The sequence below is a fragment of the Podarcis bocagei genome (assembly GCF_964188305.1).
Source record: "Podarcis bocagei genome assembly, chromosome: 10".
NCBI lineage: Eukaryota > Metazoa > Chordata > Lepidosauria > Squamata > Lacertidae > Podarcis > Podarcis bocagei.
Window position 1 is genome coordinate 16,038,202 of NC_138135.1, and position 9,281 is coordinate 16,047,482.

The 9,281-nt window shown below is 48.6% G+C and overlaps 1 protein-coding gene across 2 annotated transcripts in view; it reads right to left on the minus strand.

The window, feature by feature from the left end:
- The window catches only part of SOX5 (SRY-box transcription factor 5), a 783,587-nt gene extending 776,166 nt beyond the window's left edge, over window positions 1-7,421 (minus strand). For both annotated transcript variants that reach the window (XM_081209974.1, XM_081209972.1), the window contains exon 1: window positions 7,156-7,421. The gene's annotated coding sequence lies outside the window, so the exon portion shown is untranslated. The remainder of the gene's footprint in view (window positions 1-7,155) is intronic.
- Window positions 7,422-9,281: the final 1,860 nt, after the last annotated feature.

The window sequence follows — 9,281 nt, forward strand, 5'->3', positions numbered from 1 at the left end:
TGCATCAAATAAAACTCTAAAAGGGACTGCTGCGTCTGTGACGCATCCCAGTAGGCAGCAGTGCTCTGGGGCACTCAAGTTCGATTTCCCAGCCTCACTGGAGGTAGGTTTAGGAGCAATAAGAGAGTTCTGTATTTGATACACGGAGCCAAAGTGGCATTCTTACAGTCTCAGGCCTCCTGCACAGATGGAAAAAGCAGCGGGGGATTAGTAAGGAAGAAAGTAATTGTCCTTGAGTTCCTGAAAATCGCCAATATTAATGGATTCCATTGTAGATTACCTGTGGGCTTCCATCTACAGTTTGAGACCAATATAAAAATAGAAGGAAACGGGGAGAGGCAGAAGGGGAAATGCTGTCATAAATGTTAGAGAAGGACCTCTTCAGACTGTCAAAAGGCATATGCTGTCGGCAGGCTGAGAGAAATCTAAGTGCATCTGTGCTCTTGGAGAGAGGCATTTCAGAACAAAGACATGGGTAGGCTTTCGACCAGCAGAGAACAGAGAGGGAGTGGGGTCAGTGGGGGGAATAAAGTGCTGACCTCGGACAAAAGAGCTGGGGTTCTGGACCTGCTGAGGATGCGTCACAACCCAGGGTGTCTGGTGCTGAGTCGCCATCCTTTCCTGGAGCAGTGAATTCTGCCTATTCCATATCCTGACACCTCCACCAGTAGGATTAACCTGTGGGAACCTTCCAGTTCAGCTTGATCTCCTGTCTGGGCATTGTTGTGATGTGCATATTCCTGCCCCACAGCAAAGTTTGTCTCAGTGGAAAGCAGGGCAAGTTGGAATAGGATGGGCAACCTGTGGCCCGGGACACTAGGAATAAATGTTTATTATTACAGCCAAACAGCCAGCGTACTAGGCTTACTTTCAAACATATAGCAGAGAGGAGTAAAATGAAAAATAGAGGAAAGGTGGCACATACAGGCAGACAGGCAGACAGACAAAGGGTCTCCTTTTGTCTCCAGCCCCACAGCTTCTTGGACCCAGTTTGCCAACTGCAAGTAAGTGGAACCCAGCAGATTATTCCTCCCCAAGCCATGAGACCCTTAGCAGAAGGTTCCTGACTCCTGAACTAGATGTCACAGAAAGGATCTTCACAAATGCCCCTCCGTTTGCTCACTGACTGCACCTGATGCTTCATGTGCCCCAATATTGGTGTGCGCTTCTGCCTCCTGACTGCCACACTTGGGTTTGCTGATCGGAAGGTTGGTGGTTCGAATCCCCGCAACGGAGTGAGCTCCCGTTGCTCTGTCCCAGCTCCTGCCAACCTAGCAGTTTGAAAGCATGCCAGTGCAAGTAGATAAATAGGTACCGCTGTGGTGGGAAGGTAAACAGCATTTCCGTAAGTTCTGGCTTCTGTCATGGTGTTCCGTTGCACCAGAAGCGGTTTAGTCCTGCTGGCCACATGACCCAGAAAGCTGTCTGTGGACAAACGCCAGCTCCCTTGGCCTGAAAGCAAGATGAGCGCCTCAACTCCATAGTTGCCTTTGACTGGACTTCACTGTCCAGAGGACCTTTATCTTTACCTTTCACACTGCTTTTGCCTCCTGACTTCCACACTGCCATTGAAAGATCTGGATGGGGATCCTAAGGGCTTGCAGCTGAAATATGTGGAGGCTCAAAGGTCCTCACCTATATATATATATATAGGCTAATGAACTTACATTTTGTTGAAAACAAAAAGAAAGGAAAATCTTATTGTAGCAGCATGAGGCCTGGCTACTCAGTTTTTGCTCAGACGAAAAAATTCCCCAGAAATTTTAAAATGGCTATTTTCTTCAAGAAACCCGGGAGAAGTAGGATTTGATGCCATTGTTCATATGTTAAAGAAAGTAAAAGATTGTCACAAAGATTATGCACATAATCTAAAAAATAAAATAAAAAATCTAGTCTACCAACCCTTAAGAGCGTTGCAACGTTCCACAACAAAAGAAGGGTAGCTGAAGCCAGTGTTTTCAGCATAATGCTGAAATTGCTATTTTCCCCCCATTGCTTCTAAGTGTTGTGACTTTTCACTGGTAGATCTTAAAACTCCAGAGCACATCAGCAGCGAAGAGTGAAAATTATGTTCACAGTACGTGGTGGTATCATTATTAGTACTCCTAACATTCTGTCACACTCTGGTATGATGGAACCAGAGTGGGGCTGTGCAGATATGAGCTGGCAGTAATTTGAGTTGTAATTTGAGAAGCAGTTTGGAGGAAGGGAGGGGATTTCCTCCAGACACCGGAGTCATGAATGATGGGGAGGGGCTGTAGCTCAGTGGGAGAACACCTGCTTTGCATGCAGAAGGTGCCAGGTTCAATCCCCGGCCTCACCAGGTAAGGAGACTCAAGCCCCTGCCTAAAACCCCAGAAAGCTGCTGCTAGTTCATGTAGGTCAGTGGTTCTCAAGCTTTCTTCTCTGGGCCACACTTTCAGAATAAAAACTTGCTTATGGCAGTTTTTTATTGATATGAAGTACACTGGAAAACATAAAAAACCTAAGATCATGGCCAATGGGCCCATCACCTCCTGGCAAATAGAAGGGGAAGAAATGGAGGCAGTGAGAGATTTTACTTTCTTGGGCTCCATGATCACTGCAGATGGTGACAGCAGTCACAAAATTAAAAGACGCCTGCTTCTTGGGAGAAAAGCAATGACAAACCTAGACAGCATCTTAAAAAGCAGAGACATCACCTTGCCAACAAAGGCCCATATAGTTAAAGCTATGGTTTTCCCAGTAGTGATGGATGGAAGTGAGAGCTGGACCATAAAGAAGGCTGATTGCCGAATAATTGATGCTTTTGAATTACGGTGCTGGAGGAGACTCTTCAGAGTCCCATGGACTGCAAGAAGATCAAACCTCTCCATTCTTAAGGAAATCAGCCCTGAGTGCTCACTGGAAGGACAGATCCTGAAGCTGAGGGTCCAATACTTTGGCCACCTCATGAGAAGAGAAGACTCCCTGGAAAAGACCCTGATGTTGGGAAAGATGGAGGGCACAAGGAGAAGGGGACGACAGAGGACGAGATGGTTGGACAGAATTATAGAAGCTACCAGTATGAGTTTGACCAAACTGTGGGAGGCAGTGGAAGACAGGAGTGCCTGGCGTGCTCTGGTCCATGGGGTCACGAAGAGTCGGACACGACTAAACGACTAAACAACAACACTGGAAAACAAAAAGAAACAACTCCTAGTAGATGTGATGATACACTGGGCTAAAGTTTTTCGATATAATATTCAATTAGAATCATGGGAAAGGTTATGGAAGGATGGTATTAATTTTACTGCATGCAGTGCACTTAAAGAAAATGTTATGAAAATGATCTATAGATGGTATTTAACACCTGCTAAACTTGCTCAGAGTGGCTAACATCAAATATATAACTTATTACCATAAAATCAAGCATTCAATTAAAATACATCTTAAAATCAAATCAGAATCCAAGTGAAATCTAATCAGATGGCAACCTGCAAATTAGGGATGGGGACCTTAAATGCTCACCAGGCCTAACTGTTTATACTGATCTTTCATGAGCCTGTGAGAAAAGTTGGGGGGCACTTTCATGCCAGTTCATATAAGGAGAGATGGGGAGTCAGACTGGACCCCGGCCAAAGGCCTGAGGGAACAGCTCCATCTTGCAGGCCCTACGGAAAGATGTCAAGTCCTGCAGAGCCCTAGTCTCTTGTGACAAGCGTCCCACCAGATCAGGCCATGGCCGGAAAAACCCTGGCTCTGGTCGAGGCCAGCCTAACCTCCCTGTGGCCCGGGATCTCCAAGATGTTTTTATTTGAAGACCGTAAGGTCCTCCATGGGGCATACCAGGAAAGGCAGTCCCATAGGTATGAGGGTCCAAGGCCGTATAGGGCTTTAAAGGTTAAAACCAGCACCTTAAACCTGATCCTGTACTCCACCAGGAGCCAGTCCAGCTGGTATAGCAGTGGATAAATGTGATCCCGCAGCAAGGAAGTAAGTGGTGAGTACAGCACAATAAAGTACAGCACAACTCTGTAAACCCATTGGGATCCTCGCAGTATGCTACAAGCCATTTTGCGCAAACGTAATATAAATAACTACACTTTATAAGTGCAGCAAAGCATCTCCTAGACCACACTGGGCAAGTTGAGAAACCACACAGAGCCCTGAAGTGAGTGAACTTGAAACTGTCAACGTCTCTCCACTACTCTAACCCCCAGTCCACAAAAGAAGCCAGTCGATTGTCAAGTCCTGCTCTGCACACTTTGCAGCAGGCATTCGAGGCAGCTTACAATTTGACCAAAAGTGCTAATGAAGGATGCCAATGCAGTGTTCATTTTCAGATCACGTAGGATTATCGAAACACAGCCAATTAATGATTGCTCTTCTTAACAAACCACTTAGCTGAGATCTTGCCGGATATTACCCTATCGGAAAAAAATACCATGAGCATCTTTTTCTTTCCCTGCAACTGCTGCCAAAATAGTTGCAAACTTCTTTTGCAATAATAAGGCATCCCTTCTGCTTTCTTTTGAAAGTGCTTCGTCTACCTTTGCAACGTCTAATTGAACTTCCTAGAGCAGAATCTCAGACACAACCTTGTGATCTTTCTCAGGGAAAGATACGAAGGGATGAGCATGCCATGCTTGCCCAGAATCTGGAGAGAAGCCTAGAGAATTGGTTTAAAATACTTCTCGTTGGCTTTAGTGGGGCTTCAGGCAGAAGCTAAATTTAAATCAGCTGGGGCAAGGAACCTGCGAAACTTTTGCTCTACGGATATTCAAATGCGACAGAGATGCTTTCTGGAGCTGAGCTTCAGCTTCCTACTGGATCTCTCCATGTCCATTTATTTCAGCTGTTTTCAGATCTGGAAAGTTGCCTTTGGGGTGCCTGTCAGCAGGGCGCAAAGGCAGTCTTCCTCGCAGCCAATATTCATGGATACACTGGCTCTGGAACTGGAGGCTCCATTAGGCTGAGATTTACCATCTCTCCGTGAAGCTTGCATTCCAGGTCTTTGAAGCTGCATGTAGCAAACAGTAGCACACCTTCCTTGGGACCCATTTAAAAAGTCAGAAAAAGCAAGCAAACTCTCTTGGGTTCACAAAGCTTTTGAAAAGCAGACTTGCTACTTTGTCTTTGGACTTGGTCTAAAGTGCTGTGCTACTGTTGCTGTTTTGGATTCCTCTTGCCTTCCTCCCCCCCAAACTCCTCCTCTAATGACAAACACAACTGCCTATATCTTCATATCTATGCAAAACTCTTCTCGATTTGGAAAGGGGAGGGAGGGGAGAGATTCTAACTTATCTTGGGAAAGGTGCAAAAATCTGCTAGCGTGCAAGTCACACCCTTACAGTTCACAGTTCACAGGAGACATTTTGCAAAATGCATTTGCTTCCACGTTTCAAATAAAATAAATAAAATGAAATTGAAATTGAATTGCAGCATTATATGCTTGCAAATCTCCCTGGTTGACTGATAGAAGCTTGTTATTAGGAAGCAAAAGGCAAATAAATAAATTAATAATCCTGGGAGCGTCTTGGGATGTGGCACTTATTTATGAGCAAGGAGGAGAAAACAGCCCCTCCGTCTTCGGCAGATTCCCACAGTCTCCTTATCCGAAAATCCCAGAGATTGCTATTGGGTCTGCCCTTGGCCAGAGCACAGAGTTGAACAGAAATCCCTAGGGGGGAATCTGTCCATGTTGTTCTTGACAAAACAACCTCGGTTATTCTAGGATCCCAGCCGCGTTTGTTAGAATAAAGTCCCTGATGTGAGTGCGCTTCACTCTCTCAAAAGGCAAAGTTCACTGCAGTTGTGTGTCCCCCATGCAAAGCTTAGCTTTGAGAGTTTAAATACTCATTGCATCCATTGATTTAGGATTACTTTTTCTTTCCTTTCTGACTTTTCTCTCTCCCCTCCTTTTATTGGGGGGGGGGGGGAAAGAGCAAGAGTAACAGCTGCAAAAAGACAGTGTCTCCGAGTCCTTTCTCAGCGAGCCAAAGCGTTTTAAGGAGGAATGAATTTTTTAAAAAAATGGAAAAAAAATAGCAAAACTTGGAAAGAAGAACATTCCTATCTGGAAAGTATGTCAACAATGCCTTTCTACTACTGCTGAGGCTACTATTCTCCGAATGGTGGATCAATAATACTCTGCAAAGTGCAAGCAGACAAACGCATTGATACGACAATGAAATTTCCCCCCAAAATATAACAAGCCCCGCTCCTCATTTTTGCCCCTTAATAAGCTGGGGTGGATACCTAGGGAAGTGGGGGGAACAAGCAAAAAACCATCTCCATCCGAAGGGATGCTTTTTCCATTCTCCCTCCCCACACAGGCGCACACAAACAAAGCCGAGGCAATTAAAATAATTTAATGCTTCCTGTCTGAGAGATCCCGGGGGACCAGGAGCCCAGTCCAAGATTCAAGAGAGAGAGCGAGAGATTTCCCCCCCTTCTCACACAGTCGCTCAGCTTTCTAGCAACATACACAGAGACACCCCAACCCCAAACTCTCCCCACGCAGCAGGGAGATCAATAAAGAGGAGGAGCCTTTCTGGACCAGACCAAGAAAACCATCTCGCTCGCTCTCTCTAACCCAGTATTCTGCTTCCAGCGGAGGACAGCTAGGTTTAGCTCCGAGCAGGGGCCACGAGGATCTGGGTTTGCAGAGAGGCCGGGGAGGCGGGCCAAACCGAGCTGCAAAGTTTTTGAAAGCGCCTCGCCAAGGGTCCCATTGGCGAGGCGCGCATGGCCTCGCTGGTGCATGCATGCATACCTCTTTCTCTCTCTCTCTCTCTCCAGCACCGTGGCCAGAGGAGGGTGGGGTGGCATGATCCCGGTGCGTGTCTGCCAGGGGGGGGGGGGAGAGAGAAAGGGGGCAGCAACTGAGATCTACACACACGCCAAAAAGAGAGAGACTAAAACGCAGGGCGATATGGGGCTCGAATCTTGCGCGCCACTCCTTCGCTCTCCATCCGCCTCCCTCATCTCCTTGCAGCCAGTTGTAAACACAACACTGAGCACCGTTTGATCCGGAGCGATCCTGGGAAAGTGTTGCGGGGTGGAGGGAGGGATCCCTGCCAAAGTGCAGCTCCCACCAGCACGGCTGGTTCCCCAGCAGATCCCACCCACCCACCCTTCACACGCTCGCGCAGAGAAAGTTCTCCGCGGCTCCGTCTTTTTGCAAAAACCTACCCGGTTTTCCTCTCTCGGGCCTGGGGAGATTCGGCCGTCAGACGCGGAGATGGCGAAGAGCGGCAGAGAGATATACTGGAGGGAAGGAAGGAGGGAGGGAGGGAGAGAGATACCGTCTCTCTCTCTCTCTCTTTTTCTGTCTGTGCCTTGATCTGCTGGCTTCCCTTTTTCTCAAGGACGAGGTGAAATCCCTTAGCTGGTCATGAGGCGGCTGGAGAGACAAACAACACCACAAGGCGAGCGCAAATGACAAAAGCGGGTGGGGTGGGGGAAGAGATCCAAGAAGTGGCAGGGGGGGAGAGGGACGCCCGTGCAAAGAAGGAACCCTCTCGGAGAAGCGTGCAGGTTAATTGCGTGCGCGTGTGAATGCGTGCGTGGAGGAGATGCACAGACACGCACGGGCGTTCGCTTGCAAAAAAAAATTAATAATCTTGCAATAGATGCTGGAAGTTACTTCCAGCCTCCCCTCCCCTCCACGTGATGTGATGTTTTGTTGGGGGGAGGGTGGCCGGGACTGGAGATGGTGCCCCCTATAGATGGATGGGGGGGTGGGGAGAGAGAGAGATGAGTCGCCTTTTTGCACATACAAACACCCGGTTGCTGTCTTCCTCTGATCTTTTTCGCTCTTCCCCCCTCTGCCCAACTTCCAATAGGATCACCTCCACCCTCCAGACCTCCCAGCTGGAGCGAAAGACAGGCCGATGCCGGGGCTGGGGCTGGGGGGCGGAGCTGGGGTCTCTTCCCCCCCTCCGCCCCGCCCTCCGCCCCGCCCTTCCTGCCAACGTGCTGCGGGGGCGGATTGTAAACAACGGAGCTGGTAATTGACGCGGGGCGAAGCGGCGCGCGGCATGGACGCGGGGGAGGAGAGGGGGGCGCAATTGCTTCAAAGGGTATTCCCCCCTCCCCCTCTTCAATGCAAAAAAGGACCGAGGAAGGAAAAGGAGAGTTAATGGTATTCCTCTTCCTATTCCTTCCCCCCTTCTGTGAGCGTGGAGGGGGTCCCAGAAGGAAGGAACACACACCCCGGCTCTCAGATTTCCAGCTTTCCTTTATTATTTCATATAGATGATCATGTGGATAATCTGAGACACGTTGCAAAGTGCGCAGGAACTATCCATCTTCAAATATATATATTTCGTAAGAAATTAGCCTGCATCGGTTTTACTGCAAAAACAAATCCATGCCCCCTTTTTGTCGATTTAAAGGCTCATCGACAGCATAACGCCGTGAAGCAGGATCCTAAACTTGTCTGTTCAGGCGCAAGTGCCGCTGGGAACAGCGGGGCTTACTCCGGAGCAAGTGTGCAAGGGATCGCAGCAGCCTCAGAGCGCAACCTGCAGCGCTTCTGCACAGAAAGAAACACCATTGAATTCAGAGGGGCTTATTCCTAAGGCGCTGGACCTACGCTGGGATCCAGTGCTTAATGACGAGTCCATCGGGGCTTACGCCCGAGTAAACATGCGTAGAATCCGGCTGAACGTAGAGATGCGCCTGTTTTCGTCAACTCGTTGCCTGTTGCTCTCTTCCTCCACCACCACCACCCCCGCTGAAAGTTAGATTGTAAGCACCTCGGGGCAGAGACCTGGCTATTTTGCCTCTCGGTCCGTCTGCAAGGCTCCTTGTAGGCTGGTGATCTGGGAGCTATCCCCATCGGATCATTTCCCCTGATTGCGCGCTTACTTGGAAGCAAACCTCCACTCAGTTCACTCAGTAAGGGGTTGGTAGGGATTGCACTGAGCAAGCAGCTATCAAATCTCTGAAAAGAAAAACGATGATGGGAATGAGGGGGCAGGGGACCGAAAACCACGATTGTTGTCGTTTTGGATTGCTTTTCAGTTCCCTTCACTTTAATGTCCGATGACTTCCAGTTGCGATTTAAGAGCACAGATTGCAACTCTTAAAAGTTGCTCAGGGAATTATTGGATTAACCCTTTGCGGGGTGGGTGCAAAGGCAAAGCGAAGACGGAGAGAGAACCAGCGACATCTCCGAGGAGGAGGAGGGAGGCGGTTGAGAGACGCGGCTGCTTTAAAACGAAGCGCGGAGGGGGGCGTCGGAGAAAGAGAAAGTGAGAGAAAGCTGCGTGGGGGGGGGGTGAGGAAAGACATCCGTTTCACAGGCTGCTCCC